At 43.3% G+C, this 26,671-nt stretch overlaps 1 protein-coding gene across 1 annotated transcript in view; it reads right to left on the bottom strand.

Annotated features, from left to right (window-relative positions):
- The window catches only part of LOC130305878 (cocaine- and amphetamine-regulated transcript protein-like), a 32,182-nt gene that overhangs the window by 4,261 nt on the left and 1,250 nt on the right, over nucleotides 1-26,671 (bottom strand). The window lies entirely within an intron of this gene.

Raw genomic sequence — 26,671 nt, 5'->3', positions numbered from 1 at the left:
TTCTTTCTACTAACAGTTCCCATACCTGAATGGATGGAATTTTCATAGCAAACCAATTCCTAACTATTAATAATACTAAAAAAAAACAAGTTTAGACACCAGTTTACATATTGAAGCTTCTATTCCCTGCATATTACCCAAGATAACCATAGTTTAATTAACTTGTAGATTCACATTCATACGATCTCTCATTTTTTTAAACAATTGCATCCCAGAGGGCCTTTGCATGCTAGTATTTCTATAGAAGATGTTCAAATCCCGCATCACTCATTCCACACTGGGGACATTCAGCAGAGGCTCTCACACCACAATTAAAAAGACTCTCAGGTGTATAATATAGGATAGGCTATGAATAATTTTGATTGGTTCTTATTTAGTGAACAATTTTAGGACTTATCAATATAGTATTCCATTTAGACTCAGATATTTCACCCATTTTGCTTTCCCATCTCTTCCTACTCAAAAATTCAACTTTAACAAACAGTAAAATATCATCTGCATATGCAAGACATTTTTGGAGAGTACCTCTTAGTGTAAATCCTTCATAGGCAACCATATCTTTTAGCAAAAGTACCAGAGGTTCCACAAATAATTAAAAAAAAAAGCAAAGGGGAGAGGGGACATCCCTGTCTTGTTCCTTTGTGTAATTGAAAGCTTTCCGTTAAATCTCCATTAATACGAACCTTTGAAAATAGAGAGTTTCAACCTCTTAAGGATGCAGGGCTTACCTGTACACCCTGCGCCCGATCCCTTTCTATTACGCGGTCAGGCCTGGCCGGGACCCGTGGCTAATAGCGGACGTCACCAATTGCGGTGACGTGCGCTATTAACCCTTTAGACGCATCGATCAAAGTCGATCGCTGCGTCTCAAGTTCCAAAAAAGCACTCCGGCTCTGTCAGGATCAGCTAGGACTCACGAGGAGGGTCCCTACCTGCCTTCTTGGCGTCCGATCGCTGAATGACTGCTCCGTGCCTGAGATCCAGGCAGGAGCAGTTAAGCGCAATAACACTGATCAATGCTATGCTATGGCATAGCAGTGATCAGTGGAAGAGATCAGTGTAATGCATGTTATAGTCCCCCTTCCAAAAACGGAAAAACGCTCAGTCCTTAAAGTGTTAATCATACTAACACATTTTTGCCCAATTCCCAATCTATCAAGAATTTTTCACAGAAAAGGCTACTCCACCCTGTCGAAAGCCTTAGCTGCATCCAACGACAGGAAGGAGGGCCACAATACCTGATGGATATTGTCAAAAAAATTTTTTTTTTTTTGCATAAAGCCAATTTGTTCTCTATTTGTTCTCAAGAATGGCATATTTTTAAGTCTAAGGACCAAAACCTTAGCAAACATTGTTGCATCCGTATTCAGAAGGGAGATGGGTCTGTACGACTCAATCTCATCAATATCTTTATTCTTTTTAAAGGGGTATTCCAGGCAAAAACTTTTTTTTTATATATCAACTGGCTCCGGAAACAGATTTGTAAATTACTTCTATTAAAAAATCTTAATCCTTCCAATAGTTATTAGCTTCTGAAGTTGAGTTGCTGTTTTCTGTCTAACTGCTTTCTGATGACTCACGTCCCGGGAGCTGTCCAGCTCCTATGGGGATATTCTTCCATCATGCACAGCTCCCGGGACGTGACATCATCATTGAGTAGTTAGACAGAAAACTTCAGAAGCTAATACCTATTGGAAGGATTAAGATTTTTTAATAGAAGTAATTTACAAATCTGTTTAACTTTCCGGAGCCAGTTGATATATAAAAAAAGTTTTTGCCTGGAATACCCCTTTAAGTATAAGGGTAATATGAGCTTCGCTCATACTGAAAGCGCAACTGTCACGAATTTGTTCCCCCATAAACTAATCGTAGGGTAACAAAGTTCATTAGAATTACTCTCCAGGTATACCTTTTACTGCTTTCTAGCAGCTTTTATCAGGCTAAAAAATGCTTTATAAGACAGCCAGCAACAGTCGGATAGGCGTGGCGGCCGCGGGCCATAGCCACGCCTATCTCCTGTATGTCATCACTAGGACCGCTGTGTGATTGGTCCCAGCACATAGGCCCCTTTATTATCCTTATCTGTGGCGGCGATCATACAAATGTCGGCGAAAAAACAAGTGCCCGTTCTCCTATTGTCCTATTAGGTTACAGTGCTGTCACAGGGGGTTAGTTTGCCGCCCGTAGCGCTCTCTCCTGATGGCCCCAGTATGCTGTGATTACATCACTGGCACTGCGGACGGCTAGTTTTCATAGCAAGCACTTGCTCCCGGCCCCAGTGCGCAGCGCAATGTTCTGCCGCTTGCTATGCAAACTAAACCCCTGTGACGGCACTGTAACCTAATAGGAAAATAGGAGAATGGGCACTTGTTTTACTTATACATTTGTATGTCCGCCGCCACAGATAAGCAAAATAAAGGGGCCTATGTGTTGGGACCAATCACACAGCAGTCCTAACGATGACATACAGGAGACAGCTATGGCCCGCGGCCGCCACGCCTATCCGACTGTTGCTGGCTGTCTTATAAAGCATTTTTTAGCCTGATAAAAGCTGCTAGAAAGCAATAAAAAGGTATACCTGGAGAGTAATTCTAAAGAACTTTGTTACCCAGCGATTAGTTAATGGGGGTAAAAATTTGTGACAGTTGCGCTTTAACCCCTTAAGGACCAGGCCATTTTATACCTTAAGGACCGGAGCGTTTTTTGCAATTCTGACCACTTTCACTTTAAACATTAATAACTCTGGAATGCTTTTAGTTATCATTTTGATTCTGAGATTGTTTTTTCGTGACATATTCTACTTTAACTTAGTGGTAAAATTTTATGGTAACTTGCATCCTTTCTTGGTGAAAAATCCCAAAATTTGATGAAAAAAATGAAAATTTTGCATTTTTCTAACTTTGAAGCTCTCTGCTTGTAAGGAAAATGGATATTCAAAATATATTTTTTTGGGGTTCACATATACAATATGTCTACTTTATGTTTGCATCATAAAATTTATGAGTTTTTACTTTTGGAAGACACCAGAGGGCTTCAAAGTTCAGCAGCAATTTCGAAATTTTTCTCAAAATTTTCAAACTCACTATTTTTCAGGGACCAGTTAAGTTTTGAAGTGGATTTGAAGGGTCTTCATATTAGAAATACCCCATAAAAGACCCCATTATAAAAACTACACCCCCCAAAGTATTCAAAATGACATTCAGTAAGTGTATTAACCCTTTAGGTGTTTCACAGGAATAGCAGCAAAGTGAAGGTGAAAATTCAAAATCTTAATTTTTTACACTCGCATGTTCTTGTAGACCCAATTTTTGAATTTTTGCAAGGGGTAAAAAGGAGAAAATTTTTACTTGTATTTGAAACCCAATTTCTCTCGAGTAAGCACATACCTCATATGTCTATGTTAATTGTTCGGCGGGCGCAGTAGAGGGCTCAGAAGGGAAGGAGCGATAAATGGTTTTTGGGGGGCATGCCGCATTTAGGAAGCCCCTATGGTGCCAGGACAGCAAAAATAAAAACACATGGCATACCATTTTGGAAACTAGACCCCTCGGGGAACGTAACAAGGGGTAAAGTGAACCTTAATACCCTACAGGTGATTCACGACTTTTGCATATGTAAAAAAAATATATATATTTTTTACCTAAAATGCTTGGTTTCCCAAAAATTTAACATTTTTAAAAAGGGTAATAGTGGAAAATACCCCCCAAAATTTGAAGCCCAATTTCTTTCGATTCAGAAAACACCCCATATGGGGGTGAAAAGTGCTCTGCTGGCGCACTACAGGTCTCAGAAGAGAAGGAGTAACATTTGGCTTTTTGAAAGCAAATTTTGCTCTGGGGGCATGCCGCATTTAGGAAGCCCCTATGGTGCCAGAACAGCAAAAAAAAAACACATGGCATACCATTTTGGAAACTAGACCCCTCGGGGAACGTAACAAGGGGTAATGTGAACCTTAATACCCTACAGGTGTTTCACGACTTTTGCATATGTAAAAAAATATATATATTTTTTACCTAAAATGCTTGGTTTCCCAAAATTTTTACAATTTTAAAAAGGGTAATAGCAGAAAATACCCCCCAAAATTTGAAGCCCAATTTCTCCCGATTCAGAAAACACCCCATATGGGGGTGAAAAGTGCTCTGCTGGCGCACTACAGGTCTCAGAAGAGAAGGAGTCACATTTGGCTTTTTGAAAGCGAATTTTGCTTTGGGGGCATGCCGCATTTAGGAAGCCCCTATGGTGCCAGGACAGCAAAAAAAAACCACATGGCATACCATTTTGGAAACTAGACCCCTCGGGGAACGTAACAAGGGGTAATTTGAACCTTAATACCCTACAGGTGTTTCACGACTTTTGCATATGTAAAAAAATATATATATTTTTTACCTAAAATGCTTGTTTTCCCAAAAATTTTACATTTTTTAAAAGGGTAATAGCAGAAAATACCCCCCAAAATTTGTTAGGCAATTTCTCCCGAGTACGGCGATACCCCATATGTGACCCTAAACTGTTGCCTTGAAATACGACAGGGCTCCAAAGTGAGGGCGCCATGCGCATTTGAGGCCTGAATTAGGGATTGCATAGGGGTGGACATAGGGGTATTCTACGCCAGTGATTCCCAAACAGGGTGCCTCCAGCTGTTGTAAAACTCCCAGCATGCCTAGACAGTCAACGGCTATCTGGCAATACTGGGAGTAGTTGTTTTGCAACAGCTGGAGGCTCCGTTTTGGAAACAGTGGCGTACCAGACGTTTTTCATTTTTATTGGGGAGGGGGGCTGTGTAGGGGTATGTGTATATGTAGTGTTTTTTACTTTTTATTTTATTTTGTGTTAGTGTAGTGTAGTGTTTTTAGGGTACAGTCGCACGGGCGGGGGGGTTACAGTAGTTTCTCGCTGGCAGTTTGAGCTGCGGCAGAAATTTTGCCGCACCTCAAACTTGCAGCCGGATACTTACTGTGATCCTCCGCCCATGTGAGTGTACCCTGTACATTCACATTGGGGGGGGGGGGACATCCAGCTGTTGCAAAACTACAACTCCCAGCATGTACGGTCTATCAGTGCATGCTGGGAGTTGTAGTTTTGCAACAGCTGGAGGCACACTGCTTGTGAAACACCGAGTTTGGTAACAAACTCAGTGTTTTGCAACCAGTGTGCCTTCAGCTGTTGCAAAAGCTACAACCCCCAACATGTACGGACAGCGGAAGGGCATGCTGGGTGTTGTAGTTATGCAACAGCTGGAGGCATACTATTTTGGCTGGGGATGCTGGGGATTGTAGTTATGCAACAGCTGGAGACACACTGGTTTGCTACTTAACTCAGTGTGCCTTCAGCTGTTGCAAAACTACAACTCTCAGCAGTCACCGACAGCCAACGGGCATGCTGGGAGTTGTAGTTATGCAACCACCAGATGCACCACTACAACTCCCAGCATGCACTTTAGCTGATTGTGCAAGCTGGGAGTTGTAGTTATACAACAGCTGAAGGTACACTTTTCCATAGAAAGAATGTGCCTCCAGCTGTTGCAAAACTACAAGTCCCAGCATGCCCATAAGGGAATGCTGGGAGTTGTGGTGGTCTGCCTCCTGCTGTTGCATAACTACAGCTCCCAGCATGCCCTTTTTGCATGCTGGGAGCTGTTGCTAAGCAACAGCAGGAGGCTGTCACTCACCTCCAACGATCCAGCCGCACAGGTCAGTCCCTCGTCGTCGCCGTCGCGGCCGTCGCTCCTGGGGCCCCGATCCCAACAGGGGCGCCGGGGATCGGGGTCCCCAGCACCCGGGGTGCACGTCCCGCACCCGCTCACGTCCTCCGGAAGAGGGGCGGAGCGGGTTGCGGGAGTGACACCCGCAGCAGGCGCCCTGATTGGTCGGCCGGTAATCCGGCCGACGAATCAGGGCGATCGTGGGGTGGCACCAGTGCCACCTCACCCCTGCTGGGTCTGGCTGTTCGGGGCCGTCTCTGGAGACCCGATTGACCCGGAATCCGCTGCAGATCGCTGGACTGAATTGTCCAGCGATCTGCGGCCATCGCCGACATGGGGGGGTCATAATGACCCCCCTGGGCGATGTGCCCCGATGCCTGCTGAACGATTTCAGAAGGCATCGGGCACCGGCTCCGCTCCAGATGGTTGCGGGGGGCCGGTAAAACACATGACGTTCTCATACGTCATGTGTCCTTAAGGACTCGGAAATGGAGACGTATGAGAACGTCATGTGTCCTTAAGGGGTTAAAGGTAGCCCTCCCTCCCCACAGGATTCATTTAAAATCTCTAAGAATTCTGGCAACAACACATTCCTCAATCTATATATATTAAACTCAAAGGCCCTGATCTAAGATTGGAGTTTTTATTCTGGGGTGATTTCAATATCTTTTTTTTTCAGGCTTATTTACTATTCTGTCACAGTTTTTAGTTTTTTTTTAGCACTTTTTTTGTGTCGCACTAGTCAATTGTGTCGCACAAACTCTGAGTGATTCCAAGAAGCTAAATAGCTGCGATAAAAACAAAATTTTTTCAAACATATCATTCTACAACAATTCATTTTACAACAATTATGCTTGTTTATGAACTTGGGTGTTAAATTGATTTAAACCCAATATTAACTATCACAAAAGCATTCAATATTTTATTCATAAAAGTGTTGAACTGTAGAAAATGTTTTCAGGTTAGAAAACAAGTTACTTTAACACACCACAATGGTAAACAGTCCCTTATTACAAATCACAACATTTTTTGATTTTCACTCGTCCTCTTGGCTATGGTTATTCTGTGAGCCAAACTCATGCTTTTTCTGGAGTGATTTTGGACGTACTCTAAGTAATTTCAGCTTTTTGTCGGGAACACGCCCATTTTTTGGTTAACCACGCCCATTTTAAAGAAAAAAACAACAACACTCTGAGTGTTTTCAAAAGTGTAGGTTGTGCGGTGTAAAACGGATAGTGTGTCAAAAATTTAGGCGCATGAACCAAGAAAAAAAGTCTGTTGGACTTTAGTAAATCAGGGCCAATGGGGGACATGTATCATTATTTGTGCATGGTAGAAGCAGTTTACCCCTTTTGCCAAATTCTAAATTATGCGCTAAATTTATCGATCAAGCGCAATGAGTTTCATGAATTGCGGGCAAATATAGTAATCTCCTCATACATCCACTCTTTGAAAAATGGAATTGATGATTTAGAACATCTTGCTACATGCAGTCCAAGATAGCTTATATTTGTGTTAAAAATATGGTAATTGCGTAAGATTCCTGCGGGTAAATGAAATGTACACAGTTAATAAATTTGTGCATATGTCACTCCAAGGTACACCGAAACCTACACATCTGGAGGAAATGCTCCACCAGAATGTACGTGAAAAAAAGACGCAAAAAAACAGCTTTTTAACACAAAACGGGTATAATCAATATGTGTATGTATGTGTATATGTTCCAGCATCTCATCTAAACGGCTAAAGATATTAACATGAAACTTGGCACACATGTTACTTATATTTCAACAACAAACATAGGATAGGTAATTTAACCCTTACTCACCCCCATTTTCAAGGGTCTGGGTTTTTGTTTAAAGTCCAGTACAAGTCTATGGGAAATATGTTACTGCATAACTTCCAAACTGCTGGAGATATTTCGACAATACTTGGTCACATGTTACTTATATGTCCACTTAAAATATAGGATAGTTAATTTAACCCTTAACTATCCCCATTTGTGAGCGTCAGGGCTTTTGTTTAAAGTCCCATGCAAATCAATGTGAAATGTATGTCCCCGACATAACTTCTGTACGACTGGAGATATTTCAATAATACCTGGTACACATATTACTTATATTTCAAAAAATATATAAATAATAGTTACATTAATCCTTACCTACACACTTATATAAAAGATGCGTTTTTGTTTTAAGTATTTGCAAGTATATAGGACTTCCAGCACCTTACTCCACAAGCTCCGCATCTCCTGGTGAATGTGTCGGTCCAGCTTGCAAGTCACACCCCATCTCACAAAGATGGGACGGGATATGGGGTCGGGATATCGGGATGGGATATGGGGACAGGAAATGGGGATGGGCTATGAGGACGGGATATGAGGTTGGGATATGAGGTCGAGATAGAATGACAGGATAGGAGGTGGGATATGAGGACGGGATATGAGGAGGGGATATGAAGACGGAATATGAGGATGGGATAGGAGGTTGGGTTAGGAGGTTGAGATATGAGGATGGGATATGAGGACGGGATATGAGGTCGAGGTAGGAGGACCGGATAGGAGGTTTGGATTTGAGGACAGGATATGAGGTCGGGATAGGAGGTCAAGATATGAGGATGGGATATGAGGTCGGGGTATGAGGACAGGATATAAGGTCGAGATAGGAGGTCAGGATATGAGGTCGAGATAGAAGGATGGGATTTGAGGTCGAGATATGAGGACAGGATATGAGGTAGGAATATGAGGATGGGATATGAGGTCGGGATATGAGGTTGAGATAGGAGGACAGGATAGGAGGTCAGGATATGAGGACGGGATATAAGGAGGGGATATGAAGACGGAATATGAGGATGGATAGGAGGTTGGGATAGGAGGATGGGATATGAGGATGGGATATGAGGTCGAGATAGGAGGACAGGATAGGAGGTTTGGATATGAGGATGGGATATGAGGACAGGATATGAGGTCGGAATAGGAGGTCAAGATATGAGGATGGGATATGAGGTCAAGATATGAGGACAGAATATAAGGTCAAGATAGGAGGTCGGGATATGAGGACGGGATTTGAGGTCGAGATAGGAGGACGGGATAGGAAGTCAGGATATGAGGACGGGATATGAGGACAGGATATGAGGTTGAGATATGAAGATGGAATATGGGGACGAGATATGACAACAATATATGAGGATGGGATATGAAGTCAAAAGCTTCCTCCTTTGTTGATTTTCCTCCCCAACAAGGAATAGGAAAGAAAAACTGGGCAACGCCTAGCATCAGAGGAGTATAGTTCTTTAAAAAAAAAAACATCTGAATTCAGTTTTTATCTCATTTTCATTAATCACTGTCCCTCCTTTTTTGTTAAAGATAAATTTGATCTGAGAACAGTCCCTTTGATTTGTAATTATATTTATTGGGTTTACCACCTGGAACTTTTTTGGCCCAGAAAGAAAAGTTTATTTTGAATTTTGTTTTGTAAAAATTGTTTCACTTCTTAAGGACGAAGGGCGTACCTGTACGCCCTCGTCCCGCTTCCCTTCTATGATGTCATAGCGGGGTGGTCCCGACGGCTATCAGCAGCCAGGACCCATGGCTAACACCGGACATCACCAATCGCGGTGATGTTCAGCATTAACCCCTTAGACAGCACGATCAAAGTTGATCAAAGCATCTAAAAATAGAAAAAAAAAATTATCCCGATCAGCCTAGAGGACGGCGGGAGCAGCCTGGAGCAATCGAGCACTGATAACACTGATCAATGCTATGCTATGGCATAGCATTGACAGTGTATGCAATCAGAAGATTGCATGTAATAGTCCCCTATGGGACTAAAATTGTGTAAAAAAAAAAAAAAAAAAAAGTTAACAAATGTTAATTAACCCCTTACCTAATAAAAGTTTAAAACATGTGGTTCCGCCGCATGCGTAAATGTCCTATAAAAATATAATGTTAATTAAACTGCACGGTCAATGGCGTACACATAAAAAAATTCCAAAGTCCAAAATTGCATATTTTTTGTTACGGTTTGCCCTCCAGCCACCAGTGCTGGCCGTGAGCGCATTTCCTTGCTCTACCCTGCTGCCGGTGGGGCTGTGGTTTACATTGCGGGACACGCTCACATGCGAATCCCAGCCCGTCACTCACCTCAGTCCTCTGCCTCTCAGCTCCGGCGCGCGTGTCCCCATCTCCTAGGGCGTGCGCCGGAGCTTTAAGATGTAAAGGGCCAGTATGCCCATAATTATGTGCAACACCTGTGTCTCCTCTATAAGTTTCTGCTCCTCCCCCACATCCCTGCCGGATCTTTGTTGCCTTGTGTTATTGAGAAAGCGTTATTGTGTTTTCTGTTGCCTTGTTACTGACCTCCTGCTACGTTCCTGACCTTGATCCTGTGCCGCCTGCCTACTTACCTCCTGCTTCCTTCCTGACTATGCACCTGTGCTGCCAGCCCTGACTTTCTGCTATCCAGACTCCGAGTTGCTGTTTCCCATCTGTACCTCGAACCTCCTCAGCTGCCTGTGTGGTCGAGTTGTGCCAGGGGTAGCAACCTGGGTGCCGCCTGCTGCTGCAAGTCCATCCCGCTTTGCGGCACCTTAGACTCCGCTCCCTGGTACTGCCCGCATCATCTGCCACTCAGGTCCAGCGGATCTACTACCTCCAGTGTTCCTGTCTACTGAACTGTGAGTGTTCAAAGTCCCATCAAAACTAGAATGGTACCGATAAAAACTTCAGATCACGGCGTAAAAAATTAGCCCTCATACATGCCTGTATGCAGAAAAAAAGTTATACGGGTCAGAAGATGACAATTGTAAACAAACTAATATTTTTTTTAAAGTAGTAAAATAAAATAAAACCCTATATAAATGAGGTATCCTTGTGAGCACATGGACCTAGAGAATAAAGATAAGGTGTCATTTATACTGAAAAGTGTACTGCCTAGAATCGGAAGCCCCTAAAAATTACAAAATGGCGTTTTTTTTTTGTTTTACTTTGTCCCACAAATTTTTTTTTATGGTTTCGCCATAGATTTTGTGGTGAAATGATTGATGATATCACAAAGTAAAATTGGTGGCGCAAAAAACAAGCCCTCATATGGGTCTGTAGATGGAAAATTGAAAGTGCTATGATTTTTATAAGGTGAGGAGGAAAGAACGAAAGTGCAAAAATGAGAAAACCTGTCCTCCTTAGCCCCCATGTCGGCGATCACAAATCTGCAGCGATTCTGGGTCATACGGGTCTAATAAGGGGGATCAGGGGTGTCCAAGACACCCACGATCCCCCTGAATGGATAGGAGTGAGGTGGCAGGGGTCCCACCCCTCCTATCCCTGCAATTGGTCGGTCATAAGCAGATATGGGGCGGGGGGGGGGGGTTACAGTAGTCTGGGCAGTACGGGGGAACTGTCCTGTGACCGGGCCCAGGAGGTCCCTTACCATCGGCGGCGGTGATCAGCAGCGGGTGGCGATGACTTGCGTCTGGCTCCCTGGTGCAGACTACAGAAGCCGGTGAGTTGCCTAGCAACATCTAGAGGGCTACAGTTTGGAGACCACTATACAGTGGTCTCTAAACTGTAGCCCTCCAGATGTTGCAAAACTACAACTCCCAGCATGCCCAGACAGCTGTTTGTGCATGCTGGAATTTGTAGTTTTGCAACATCTGGAGGGCTACAGTTTGGAGATCACTGTGCAGTGGTTTTTAAACCGTGGCCCTCTAAATCTTGCAAAACTACAACTCCCAGCATGCACGAACAGCCAATGGCTGTCTCGCCATGCTGGGAGTTGTAGTTGCATACCTCCAGATGTTGTATAACTACATCTCCCAGCATGCCCTTCGGCGATCAGTACATGCTGGGAGTTGTAGTTTTGCAACAGCTGGAGGCACACTGGTCGGAAAATACTGAGTTAGGTAACAGAACCTAACTGAAGGTTTTCCAACCATTGTGCCTCCAGCTGTTGCAAAAATACAACTCCAAGCATGCACGGTCTGTCAGTACATGCTGAAGGTTGTAGTTTTGAAACAGCTGGAGGTTTGCCCCCCCCCCCCCTCCCCCATGTGAATGTACAGGGTACATTCACACGGGTGGGTCGACTGTGAGTTTCCTGCTTCAAGTTTGAGCTGTGGCAAATTTTCCGCTGCAGCTCAAACTCCTAGCGCCTGTGTGAATGTACCCTAAAAACACCACATTACACTACACTAACACATAATAAAGGGTAAAACCCTACATATACTCCCCCTTACACGGTCCCCCCAATAAAAATGAAAAACCTATCGTACAGCAGTGTTTCCAAAATGGAGCCTCCAGCTGTTACAAAACATCAACTCCCGGCATTTGCGAACATCCACTGACAGTCCAGGCATGCTGGGAGTTTAGCAACAGCTGGAAGCACCTTGTTTGGGAATCACTGGCGTAGAATACCCCTATGTCCACCCCTATGCAATCCCTAATTTAGTCCTCAAATGCGCATGGTGCTCTCTCACTTCGGAGCCCTGTCGTATTTCAAGGAAACAGTTTAGGGCCGCATATGGGGTATTTCCGTACTCTGGAGCAATTGCATTACAAATTTTTGGGGGCTTTTTCTCCTTTTACCCCTTATGAAAAGGAAAAGTTGGGGTCTACACCAGCCTGTTAGTGTAAAAAAAAAATGTTTACACTAACATACTGTTGCCCCATACTTATTTTTATTTTCAGAAGAGGTAAAAGGGGAAAAAAGACCCCCAAAATGTTTAACGCAGTTTCTCCTGAGTACGGAAATACCCCATATGTGGACGTAAAATGATCTGCGGGCGCACAACAAGGCACAGGAGTGAGAGCTCACTATGTTCATTTGAGGCCTAAATTGGTGATTTGCACAGGGGTGGCTGATTTTACAGTGGTTCTGAAATAAACGCAAAAAAATGAATACCCATGTGTGACCCCATTTTGGAAACTACACCCCTCAAGGAATGTAACAAGGGGTATTGCGAGCCTTAACACCCCACAGGTGTTTGACAAATTTTCGTTAAAGTTGGATGGGAAAATGAAAAAATATTTTTTTTTTTACTAAAATGCTGGTGTTACCCTAAAATGGAATTTTTCATTTTCTCAGCCCACTGTTCCAAAGATCTGTCAAATGTCAGTGGGGTGCAAATGATTACAGCACCCCTTATTAAATTCTGTGAGGGGTGTAGTTTCCAAAATGGGGTCACATGTGGGGGGTTCCACTGTTCTGGCACCACTGGAGGCTTTGTAAATGCTCATGGCCCCCGACTTCCATTCCAAATAAATTCTCTCTCCAAAAGCCCAATGGCGCTCCTTCTCTTCTGAGCATTGTAGTGCAGTAGCAGAGCACTTGATGTCCACACATGGGGTATTTCCATACTCAGAAGAAATGGGATTACAAATTTTGGGGGGGCATTTTCACCTATTTCCCTTTGTAAAAATGGAGAGTTTGGAGAAAAAACAGCATTTAAGTGAAAATTTTTTTTTTCATTTACACATCCAACTTTAACGAAAAGTCGTCAAACACCTGTGGGGTGCTAAGGCTCACTGTACCCCTTGTTACGTTCCTCGAGGGGTGTAGTTTCCAAAATAGTGTTCCATGTGTTTTTTTTTCTGTTCTGGCACCATAGGGGCTGGCCGGGTAGGAAATTTAAAATAGCCGCGGCACCCCGATTGGGAATCACTGTAGTATAATATTGTACACTATATTAATTATATTGTTACTAGCTGAGTACCTGGCGTTGCCCGGTTTTTCCTTCCTAATCCTTGTTGGGGAGGAAAGTAAACAAAGGAGGAAGCTTTTGACTTCATATGCAGTCCTCATATATTGTTGTCATATCCCAACCCCATATCCCTACCTCCTATCCCGTCCTCCTATCTCGACCTCCTGTCCCGACCTCCTGTCCCGACTTCCTATCCCGTCCTCCTATCCCGTCCTCCTATCCCGTCCTCCTATCACGACCTCCTATCTCGACCTCCTATCCCGTCCTCCTATCCCGTCCTCCTTTCTTGACCTCCTATCCCGTCCTCCTATCCAGTCCTCCTATCTCGACCTCCTATCCCGACCTCCTATCCCAACCTCCTATCCCGTCCTCCTATCCCGCCCTCCTATCCCGACCTCCTATCCCGACCTCATATCCCGTCCTCCTATCCCGACCTCCTATCCCGACCTCCTATCCAGACCTCCTATCCCGTCCTCCTATCTCAACCTCCTATCTTGTCCTCCTATCCCGACCTACTATTCCGTCCTCCTTTCCCGTCTTCCTATCCCGACCTCCTATCCCGACCTCCTATCCCGTCCTCCTATCCCGACCTCCTATCTCGACCTCCTATCCCGTCCTCCTATCCCGACCTCATATCTCGACCTCCTATCCCGCCCTCCTATCTCGACCTCCTATCCCAACCTCCTATCCCGTCCTCATATCCTGTCCTCCTATCCCGACCTCCTATCTCGACCTCCTATCCCGTCCTCCTATCCCGACCTCATATCTCGACCTCCTATCCCGTCCTCCTATCTCGACCTCCTATCCAGACCTCCTATCCCATCCTCATATCCCGTCCTCCTATCTCAACCTCCTATCCCGTCCTCCTATCCCATCCTCCTATCCCCTCTTCCTATCCCGACCTCCTATCCAGACCTCCTATCCCGTCCTCCTATCTCAACCTCCTATCTTGTCCTCCTATCCCGACCTACTATTCCGTCCTCCTTTCCCGTCTTCCTATCCCGACCTCCTATCCCGACCTCCTATCCCGTCCTCCTATCCCGACCTCCTATCTCGACCTCCTATCCCGTCCTCCTATCCCGACCTCATATCTCGACCTCCTATCCCGCCCTCCTATCTCGACCTCCTATCCCAACCTCCTATCCCGTCCTCATATCCTGTCCTCCTATCCCGACCTCCTATCTCGACCTCCTATCCCGTCCTCCTATCCCGACCTCATATCTCGACCTCCTATCCCGTCCTCCTATCTCGACCTCCTATCCAGACCTCCTATCCCATCCTCATATCCCGTCCTCCTATCTCAACCTCCTATCCCGTCCTCCTATCCCATCCTCCTATCCCCTCTTCCTATCCCGACCTCCTATCCCGTCCTCCTATTCCGTCTTCTTATCCCGTCCTCCTATCTCAACCTCCTATCTCAACCTCCTATCCCGTCCTCATATCCAGACCTCCTTTCCCGTCCTCATATCTCGACCTCCTATCTAGACCTCCTATCCCGACCTCCTTTCCCGTCCTCATATCCCATCCTCCTATCTTGACCTCCTATCCCGTCCTCCTATCCCGACCTCATATCTCGACCTCCTATCCCGTCCTCCTATCTCGACCTCCTATCCCAACCTCCTATCCCGTTCTCATATCCCGTCCTCCTATCCCGACCTCCTATCCCGACCTCCTATCCCGACTTCCCATCCTGTCCTCATATCCCGACCCGTAATATGTGTACCAGGTATTGAAATAGCTCCAGCCGTACGGAAATTATATGGGAACATACATTTCCCATTGATTTGCATGGGACTTTAAACAAAAACCCCGACCCTCACAAATGGGGGTAGTTAAGGGTTAAATTAACTATCCTATATTTTAAGTGGACATATAAGTAACATGTGACCAAGTATTATCGAAATATCTCCAGCCGTTTGGAAGTTATGCAGTAACATATTTCCCATTGACTTGCATGGGACTTAAAACATAAGCCCCGCCCCTGGCAAATGAGGGTGAGTAAGGGTTAAATTACCTATCCTATGTTTGTTGTTGACATATAAGTAACATGTGTGCCAAGTTTCATGTTAATATCTTTAGCCGTTTGAAAGTTTTTGTGGAACATACACACATACATACATACACACACACGTTGAGTTTTATATATATAGATGAATTGGCTATAAGTATTTATTTGAGTTGTGAATAGCATGCTTGCCTTGGCTTGGCGGTATGTTTAATAGCAATACCATAATTTAGTGAAGATTAATCATGTATAATAATGCTATTTGTGGTAACTTATTTAATTATTTGAATTTATAGGAAACTAGCTGAGTACTCGGCGTTGCCCAGTTTTTCCTTCCTAATCCTTGTTGGGGAGGAAAATAAACAAAGGAGGAAGTTTTTGACTTCATATCCCGTCCTGATATATTGTTGTCATATCCCAACCTCCTATCCCAACCTACTATCCCGTCCTCTTATCCCGTCCTCCTTTCCCGTCCTCCTATCCCAACCTACTATCCCGTCCTCTTATCCCATCCTCATATCTCGACCTCCTTTCCCGTCCTCCTATCTCGACCTCCTTTCCCGTCCTCCTATCCCGTCCTCATATCCCGTACCCCTTTTCCGTCCTCCTATACCGTCCTCCTATCCAGTCTATCTATCCCGTCCTCCTATCCCATCCTCCTAACCCGACCTCCTATTCTGACCTCCTATCCCGACCTCGTATCCCCTCCTCCTATCCCATCCTCCTATCACAACCTCCTATCACAACCTCCTATCCCGTCCTCCTATCATGACCTCCTATCTCGACCTCCTATCCCGTCCTCCTATCACGACCTCCTATCCCGTCCTCATATCTCGACCTCCTATCCCGTCCTCCTATCTCGACCTCCTATCCCGACCTCCTTTCCCGACCTCCTTTCCCGTCCTCCTATCCCGTCCTCCTATCTCGACCTCCTATCCCGTCCTCCTATCGCGTCCTCCTATCCCGGTCCTCCTATCCCGGTCCTCCTATCCCATCCTCCTATCCCGTCCTCCTATCCCGACCTTCTATCCCAACCTCCTATGTCGACCTCCTATCCCGACCCCTAATATGTGCACCAGTTATTGAAATATCTCCAGCCGTACAGAAGTTATGTGGGAACATACATTTCCCATTGATTTGCATGGGACTTTAAACAAAAACCCCGAACCTCACAAATGGGGGTAGTTAAGGTTTAAATTAAATATCCTATGTTTTAAGTGGACATATAAGTAACATGTGACCAAGTATTATCGAAATATCTCAAGCCGTTTGGAAGTTATGCAGTAACATATATTTCCCATTGACTTGTATGGGACTTTAAACATAAACCCCGCCCCTGGAAAATGGGGGTGAGTAAGGGTTAAATCACCTATCCTATGTTTGTTGTTGACATATAAGTAACATGTGTGCCAAGTTTTATGTTAATATCTTTAGCCGTTTGGACGTGATGCTGGAACATACACACATACATACATACATACATACATACACACACACTTTGAGTTTTATATATATAGATTGGAATCACCCATATGTTACTATGAGAACCATGAATAATATTAATTTATTTGGGATGCTATAGTAATATTGCTACAATAAAGCAGTTATGGGATAGCTAGCAATTTCCATTAACTGGTTTGAAGCGGCTAGGAATATTATGCTAATAACTAGTCCCTTGAACTAGGAATAGTAATGCTAATGCTAGTTAGGATGCTAATGATGCTTTTTAACCTCTTCAGGACACAGGGGTATGGATACGCCCTGCAAACCCGAGTCCTTAAGGACCGAGGGCGTATCCATACGCCCGTGGGAAATCCGGTCCCCACCGCTAGCCGGTTGGGGACCGGAGCCGGATGCCTGCTGAAATCGTTCAGCAGGCATCGCGGCATATCGCCCAGGGGGGTCATTATGCCCCCCCATGTCGGCGATGGCCGCAGATCGCTGGACAATTCAGTCCAGCGATCTGCGGCGATTCCGGGTCAGTCGGGTCTCCAGTGACCCGGTGACCCGGAATTACTGGCTGATCGGGGCCGTCATTAGATTTGAACAGCCATAGCCAGCAGGGGTGAGGTGGCACTGGTTTCACCTCACGTTCGTCCTGATTCGTCTTCCGGAGGACGTGAGCGGGTGCGGGAAGTTGACCCCGGTAGCTGGGGACCCCGATCCCCGGCGTCCCTGTTGGGGTCTGGGCCCCAGGAGCGGCGGCGACGACGAGAGACTGACCTGTGTGCGGCGGCGTGGAGCAGCAGTTGGAGGTGAGTGACAGCCTCCTGCTGTTGCTTAGCAACAGATCCCAGCATGCAAAAAGGGCATGCTGGGAGCTGTAGTTATGCAACAGCAGGAGGCAGACCACCACAACTCCCAGCATTTCCTTATGGGCATGCTGGGACTTATAGTTTTGCAACATCTGGAGGCACATTTTTTCTATGGAAAAGTGTACCTTCAGCTGTTGTATAACTACATCCCCCAGCTTGCACAAACAGCTATAGTGCATGCTGGGAGTTGTAGTGGTGCATCTGCTGGTTGCATAACTACAACTCCCAGCATGCCCGTTGGCTGTCGGTGACTGCTGAGAGGTTGTAGTTTTGAAACAGCTGAAGGCACACTGGTTGTGAAACTCAGTTTTTTTTTAACCTAACTAAGTGTTTCACGACCGGTGTGCCTCCAGCTGTTGCAAACTACAACTCCTAGCATGCACCGTACATGCTGGGAGTTGTAGTTTTGCAACAGCTGGAGGCACACTGGTTGTGAAACACTGAGTTGGGTCACAAACTCATGTAGTGATACATAACCAGTGTGCCTGCAGCTGTTGCAAAACTAAAACTCAGCATGTACAGTCTGTCAGCGCATGCAACAGCTGGATGTTCCCCTCCCCAATGTGAACGTACAGGGTACACTCACATGGGCGGAGGTTTACAGTAAGTATCCGGCTGCAAGTTTGAGCTGCAGCAAATTTTCTGCCGCAGCTCAAACTGCCAGCGAGAAACTACTGTGAACCCCCGCCCGTGCGACTGTACCCTAAAAACACTACACTACACTAACACAAAATAAAGTAAAAAGTAAAAAACACTACATATACACATACCCCTACACAGCCCCATCCCCTCCCCAATAAAAATGAAAAACGTCTGGTACGCCACTGTTTCCAAAACGGAGCCTCCAGCTGTTGCAAAACAACTACTCCCAGTATTACCAGACAGCCACTGACTGTCCAGGCATGCTGGGAGTTTTACAACAGCTGGAGGCATTCTGTTTGGGTATCACTGGTGTAGAATACCCCTATGTCCACCCCTATGCAAGTCCCTAATTTAGGCCTCAAATGCGCATGGTGCTCTCACTTTGGAGCCCTGTCGTATTTCAAGGCAACAGTTTAGGGTCACATATGGGGTATCGCCGTACTCGGGAGAAATTGTGTTACAAATTTTGGGGGGTATTTTCTGCTTTTACCCTTTTTAAAAATGTAAAATTTTTGGGAAAACAAGCATTTTAGGTAAAAAAAAAACACCTGTGGGGTATAAAGGTTCACTTAACCCCTTGTTACGTTCCCCGAGGGGGTCTAGTTTCCAAAATGGTATGCCATGTGTTTTTTTTTTTTGCTGTCCTGGCACCATAGGGGCTTCCTAAATGCGGCATGCCCCCAGAGCAAAATTTGCTTCCAAAAAGCCAAATGTGACTACTCTTCTGAGACCTGTAGTGCGCCAGCAGAGCACTTTTCACCCCCATATGGGTGTTTTCTGAATCGGTAGAAATTGGGCTTCAAATTTTGGGGGGTATTTTCTGCTATTAGCCTTTTTAAAAATGTAAAATTTTTGGGAAAACAAAAAATGTTTTTTTTTTTACATTTGCAAAAGTCATGAAACACCTGTGGGGTATTAAGGCTCAGTTTATCCCATGTTACATTCCCCGAGGGGTCTAGTTTCCAAAATGGTAAGCCATGTGTTTTTTTTTTGCTGTTTTGACACCCTAGGGGCTTCCTAAATGCAACATGCCCCCCAAAAACCATTTCAGAAAAATGTTCTCTCCAAAATCCCCTTGTCGCTCCTTCGCTTCTGAGCCCTCTACTGCGCCCGCCGAACACTTTACATAGACATATGAGGTATGTGCTTACTCAAGAGAAATTGGGCTACAAATATTAGTATACATTTTCTCCTTTTACCACTTGCAAAAATTCAAAAATTGGGTCTACAAAAACATGCAAGTGTAAAAAATGGAGATCTTGAATTTTCTCCTTCACTTTGCTGCTATTCCTGCGAAACACCTAAAGGGTTAAAACACTGACTGAATGCCATTTTGAATAATTTGGGGGTGTAGTTTTTATAATGGGGTCATTTATGGGGTATTTCTAATATGAAGACCCTTCAAATCCACTTCAAAACTGAACTGGTCCCTGAAAAATATCGAGTTTGAAAATTTTGTGAAAAATTGGAAAATTGCTGCTGAACCTCTGATGTCTTCCAAAAGTAAAAACTTGTCAATTTCATGATGCAAACATAAAGTGGACATATTGTATATGTGAATAAAGAAAAAATTATTTGTAATATACATTTTCCTTACAAGCAGAAAGCTTCAAAGTTAGAAAAATGCAAAATTTTCAAATTTTTCATCAAATTTTGGGATTTTTCACCAAGAAAGGATGCAAGTTACCACAAAAATTTACTACTAGGTTAAAGTAGAATATGTCACGAAAAAACAATCTCGGAATCAGAATGATAACTAAAAGTATTCCAGAGTTATTAATGTTTAAAGTGACAGTGGTCAGATGTGCAAAAAACGCTTTGGTCCTTAAGGCCAAAATGGGCTTGGTCCTTAAGGGGTTAATTATTTTAGGTTAATTGTATCCTTTTGTAGTGGCTATAAGCGTATACTTCATGTATGTATAGTATTCCCTTCTTTTGTTGAGGGAAGGGATGGGCTGTGATTTTTTTGTTTCCCTATTTTTTATTTGAGAGAGCGGAGACAGGGGATCGGGTGGGGGGGGGGAGCGTAGGGAGTCTTATGTGACTTGGTTAGAGTCCCAATGGGGTATATAAGGACACTTAAGAGGTGGGGAAGGGGGAGGTATGGGAGGTGCTTTTTTTGTGTTTTTTGTTTTCTGTGAATGTGTATGGCTACTAGAATATTAATGTGGAATGTAAGGGGTATGAGAGAAAAAAAAATATGAGATGTTCTGTATTTAATTGTTGGAGTCACTGGAGTATCCAGAGGAGCAAAAACAAGTTTTCTATGGGGTGTGCGCCGCACTGGTAATTGGGATAAACCGTAGACACTGTGGTTAACATAAAAAAGGTTTTATTAAGAAACTGACAACGCATTTTGGGAGCATGTGCCCCTTTTTAAAGTCTATATGAATACACCACAGTACTTGCTTTTATACATAAACATTTGAAAAAACAGGAAATGGATTGCACCATGACATCACCACAGATCAAAGCATCACATTCTGTTCACATTGATACACTGACAACATTCACAGTCACATGTTATTAAAGCTCAGTAGCTTAGGTATAAGTATCAGTATTAGACTACTAGTCAATAAGAAAAATGCCAGTGGTGTCACTGGTAAAGTGTACCATTTTGCTATTATCTGATGACAAGGTTAAATCCCCCCTTGAGGTCAGTGGTATTAGAAAAATTATTAGTTAAAATCATACAGCAATTAGTAGGCTAATATTACATCATTAATATTAAATAAATATTTAAGAATATTACTTATATAAAAAAGTTGACTTATTACAGTTTTATATTTTATATTTTTGCATTTTTTGTTTCTTGTTACCAGTAGATGGTGCTATGCTATAAACTGTAATGAAAACCAGTATTATAGACTACAATGATAGACAGCCACCAAGCTGCACCAGACAGTGAAGGCTGCGGGGATGAAAGCGACCAATGGTTCTGGAGATTGCCGAGACACTATAGCCGACACAACCCTGGATAAGTAAGTGGTTAGCTGTTAGGTTATTCAAGGCCTGGATGTGATTATGTTTCCATTCGTGTATTTGCTCTATGGGGTGTATTTAATAGGATTAGATACACCTGGATGATGGGTTCTACAGTGTCTGGAAAACTATGGAGTTGATAACCTTTGCAAATATTTGCTCTATGATGCTTGTTCAGTCGCAGGTTAACTCCTGGGTGGTGCGACTTACATATTGTTTTTAACATATGCATTCAATAATGTAAATAACAAATCTCGAATGACAGTCAAGATGTGATTTAATTCGGAATATCACATCTTGACAATTGTCATTCGAGATTTGTTATTTACATTATTGAATCCACTTACTTGTCCAGGGTTGTGTCGGCTATAGTGTCGTCGCTTTCATCCCCGCAGCCTTCACGCTCTGGTGCAGCTTGGTAGCTATCTATCATTGTAGCCTATATTACTGGTTATCATTGCATAGCACCATCTACTGGTAATTAACCATCATACAAGAAACAAAAATTGCAATAATATAAAATAAAATATAAAACTGTAATAAGTCACCTTTTTTATATAAGTAATATTCTTAAATATTTATTTAATATTAATGATGTAATATTAGCCTATTAAATGTTGTATGATTTTAACTAATAATTTTTCTAATACCACTGACCTCAAGGGGGAATTGAACCTCGTCATCAGGTAATAGTGAAATGGTACACTTCACCAGTGACACCACTGGCATTTTTCTCATTGACTAATAGTCTAATACTGATACTCATACCTTAGCTACTCAGCCTTTATAACATGTGATTGTGAATGTTGTCATTGTATCAATGTGAACAGGATGTGATGCTTTGACCTGCGGTGATGTCATAGTGCAATCCATTTCCTGTTATTTTCAAATGTGTATGTATAAAAGCATTTTGTTGTGTATTCATATAGACTTTAAAAAGGCACATGCTCCCAATACACGTCATCAGATTCTTAATAAAACCCTTTTTATTTTAACCACAGTGTCCGCGGTTTGTCCCGGTTACCCAATAGAAACCCAATTTTTGCTCCTCTGGATACTCCAGTGACTCCAAGATTCATTTTCAGAACCCTTCCACGGTCGGATCGGGGTTGGAGGCTGCCCTGTTTTGATCTATTTCTATATGTGCACATAGATTTTGAGCTCTTAGCCCAACATCATCAGGTGCGTGTAACTGTTCTTCTTATATGACTTGTTGCCTTTGGTAACGTCACCAGACAGCGCCACCTAAGTCCTTTCTCTTTCTACATATTTACTGAATTTAATTGTGCTACACGTCAACTTCCAGCTATTGTATGTATCTTGGAGACACGTGTTACTAAAGACTGTAACTTTGTGGTTAATAGGAGCTGGGCTTCGATGGAATTTCACTCCTATCACTCTCCTTATTCATCCGGGGTGTCAATTTATATACATATTGGTATTGATTTTATTCTTCTTTCAAAAATTATTGATGAAAGGGGAAGATATATTATTCTGGAGGGTTTCTTTACTCCAAAAAGGTTATCTTTGCTTTTTATTCCCCCCACCCATTCTCTACTAATGTTTTTGACCCATTGATTGATTTAATTGAGAATAAAGAGAACTATGAAATATATCTCAGTGGTGATTTTTATTGTATTCTCGATTCCAATTTAGATCGGATTTCTTCAAAAATTATTAAATCAAGATATTTGTCCCCCTTGGGGTCTTTTATGATAGAGTTGGGTTATTTTGATATCTGGAGAAAGTTATATGGCATTAAGTAAGTATATTCATGTTTTAGTTAGTCCTATAATACTGCTTCTCGAATTGACTTAGTCTTTGGTAATATGTTTGTTATACTATTTCTGACCACTCCTTAAGAAATTGGGAATAGAGGGATATGTTTCTCGAATTTTAAAATGAATCCTTTTTGGCTAACTATTATAGAAGATCTAGAGGAAATAGGGGCAGAGATCGATGAATTTTGGGCGATTAACAAAGGTCAGCCAGTCTGGGGAATGTTTGGGATGCTTTGAAGGACTTTGTTAGAGACCTATTGTGTAAAAAAAAAAGTATTTTCTAAAGAAAAAATTTAGTCAAGGGGAGGATAAATTAACGAGGGAAATTGAGGAAATTTATTTAAATCTGTATACAGCTTTCATTTCTTAAAGGGGGGTTTTCTGCTTTAGCAAGTGATGACATATTACTAAAATACTGCACATTTAATACCATCTTTCATTTTTTAAGTCAGACCCCCACAATCTTCAAGTTATGGCATATCCTGTAGCTGCTGCATTTTACTATGACTGGAGAACCCCTATCAAGTGGACCTGACTATTGCATATACCCCAGCTATATCATAATGTAATATATGTAATTATGTAATATATCATAACAGCAGTAAAAGATAAACAACATATAAAAACAACTTTTACTAAAGACAAAGAGGCAGTGCAGAATTATACCCAGCCTTATTGTATTACTACACATTTCTAAACATCATATAAAAAAATAAGATTGTGTTTGTCTATACCCATACAACTATGTATCATTTTGTAAGCTTAAAGAAGAACTCCGGAATAGGAAAATTATCGTCCACACTGCCGGCAGTAAAAAAATAAACAGGTACATACCTTCCTTCGCTCCCCCGGTGCCTCCGGTAACCGGCTCCGGCCTCCGCCGCAATCCTCTTCCTGGTTGCCGGTGGTCGGTGAGTCATACTGCGCTCAGCTAATCACCGGCCGCAGCGAAGTCCCGACTCGGCCGGCGATAGGCTGAGCGGCAGTGTGAGAACGCTTCAAGACACACAATTCTTCACTACATCGGCACCTGCTGCCGGAACCAAAAACGTCACACTGCCGCTCAGCCTACCGCCGGCCGAGTCGGGACTATACTGCGGCCGGTGATTGACTGAGCGCAGTAAGACTCACCGACCACCGGCAACCAGGAAGAGGATCACGGCGGAGGCCGGAGCCGGTTACCGGAGGCACCGGGGGAGCTAAGGAAGGTATTTACCTGTTTATTTTTTTACTGCCAGCAGTATGGACGATAATTTTCCTATTCCGGAGTTCTCCTTTAAAAGGGTTATCCAGGATTAGAAGAACAGAGCCAATTTTGTTCAAAAACAACACCACCCTGTCCTAAGGTTGTGTGTGGTATTGCAGTTTAGTTTCATTGAATTGAATGACGACAAGTTGTAATACCACACACAACCTGAAGACAGGTGTCGTGCTGTTTTTAAAAGAATTTAGCTCAACAAGTTAAAACTACAGCCCTACTCTGTTGATCCAGAGGAAGACAAAAAAAAAAAAACCTATGAGGCTGATGCCAATTGCCACATAGCTGAGAAAAAAAAAATCCAATCTTGCAATCCGAATAAATCCCTGGATCAACATTCTATCCACATAAATCTAGTATCCATAACCTGTTATATTATATTTTTCATCCAGGTCTCCCTTGAACTTTCATGTGACAGAGAGTTCCATGGTCTCACTGGGGGGAGATTTATCAAAACCTGTGCCAAGGAAAAGTTGACCTGTTGCCCATAGCAACCAATCAGATCACTTCTTTCATTTTTTTACAAGCCTCTTTAAAAATGAAAGAAGCAATCTTGTTGTTATGGGCAACTGCACCTCTCTTCCTCTACACAGGTTTTGATAAATCTCCCCCACTGCTCTTACAGTAAAGAATCTCTGTGATGGTGGTGAAACTTTCTTTCCTCTAGACGTAGAGGATGCCCCCTTGTCATGGTTGCCGGCCTAGGTATGAAAAGATCATTAGAAAGATCTCTGTACTGTCAAATCGACCCTAAGATGTTTTTGTCTCCAGACTAAATAACCCCAAGCTTGATAACCTGTCTTGGTACTATAATCCACCCTCTCCCTAGATTATCTTGGTCACCCTTCTCTGCATCCTCTCCATTTCAGCTATGTCCTTCTTATATACAGGTGCCCAAAATTGTACACAATACTCCATATGTGGTCTGACCAATGCAGAGGCAAAACTATGTCCCTGTCACCAGCCTCTATGCCTCTTTTGATACATCCCTCTACAATGTCATTAATAAACAAACTGAAAAATAAGCGGACCCAGTACTGACCCCTGTAGTACCCCACTAGTTACTGTGACCCAACCAGAGTAAGTTCCATTGACACCCACCCTATGTTTCCTATCACTGAGCCAGTTGCTTACCCATTTATATATATCCTCCCCTAGTCCCAGCATCCTCAATTTATGTACTTACCTTTTGTCTGGCAAAGTATCAAATGCCTTAGAAAAGTCCTGATATAGAACATCCACAGCTTCTTCCTGATCCAATCTATAACTGATCTCTTCATAGAAGCTGATCAGATTAGTCTGACATGACCGATCCCGCATAAACCCATGTTGTTGCTTTGTTATTAGGTTATTTTCATTAAGAAACTCCAGAATAGTATCTCTCAGAAAACCCTCAAAAAGTTTGCATACTACAGATGTTAAACTTACAGGCCTATAGTTCCCAGGATCCCATTTTGAATATTGGCACCACATATACTAAGCACCAGTCCTGTTGAACAATCCCTAACATTATAGAACTTTTAAATATAAGGAATAAGGCAGCGCCACCCTTCCTGTTGCGTTAAACAGGTGAGAATTACTACATAATTCACATTATCCCTTCTTATGTCATCTGACATTAGATTTTGCTGAGTATATACAGTAGAGAAGGCATTTAGTAGATTGGCCTTTTCCTCGTCCTCCCTGTTTTTAAGGGGGACAACATTTTTTGTTTTATTCTACATCCTTGTCATCATCATTAGCTGCTGTACCAGATTAGTATTTAGTGCCATTCTGCTCACATAGCAGCATGAAAACCCAGTGCATCAATACCCCCCCCTCCCCTCTACACCCCATATGCCATCTGTAGTAGTGTACTATGAATCATACTCCAGCACAGCATCAGACAGTGCTCTTTCATTAGCACTATGTCATGGCATAGCAGTTAGAAGTAGGTGCTGTCCTCTGATTGGCCAAACAAGTAAGTGCCTGTGTGAATTCTGCAGGCAAACAGCCAAGCCCTGTTTCTGCCCCATGTAATAGAGGGGGGGGGGGGGGGGTTCAGCCTTAGCCAATCATAGCTCATCTCACAATGAACTGCTCTGGGATGTGTGTAGCAGAGTGAGGGAGGAAGTTCTCCCCTCTAGGGCTTCAGATGATGTCATGCCTGATGGATAATGTCATGCCCTTCCCAGTCTGTGAATCTGACTTGGCAGAAAATACAGAGCAATATCAAGGTAGAAAAGTAAAAAATTATAAAAATAAAGGCAGCTGTACACCATGGAGGGGACTCTCAGGGGGCTCAATGACAGC

The sequence above is a fragment of the Hyla sarda genome, chromosome 1 (assembly GCF_029499605.1).
Source record: "Hyla sarda isolate aHylSar1 chromosome 1, aHylSar1.hap1, whole genome shotgun sequence".
NCBI lineage: Eukaryota > Metazoa > Chordata > Amphibia > Anura > Hylidae > Hyla > Hyla sarda.
The sequence above is the reverse complement of the archived record's forward strand: the minus strand, read 5'-3'. Positions and strand labels throughout refer to the sequence as shown.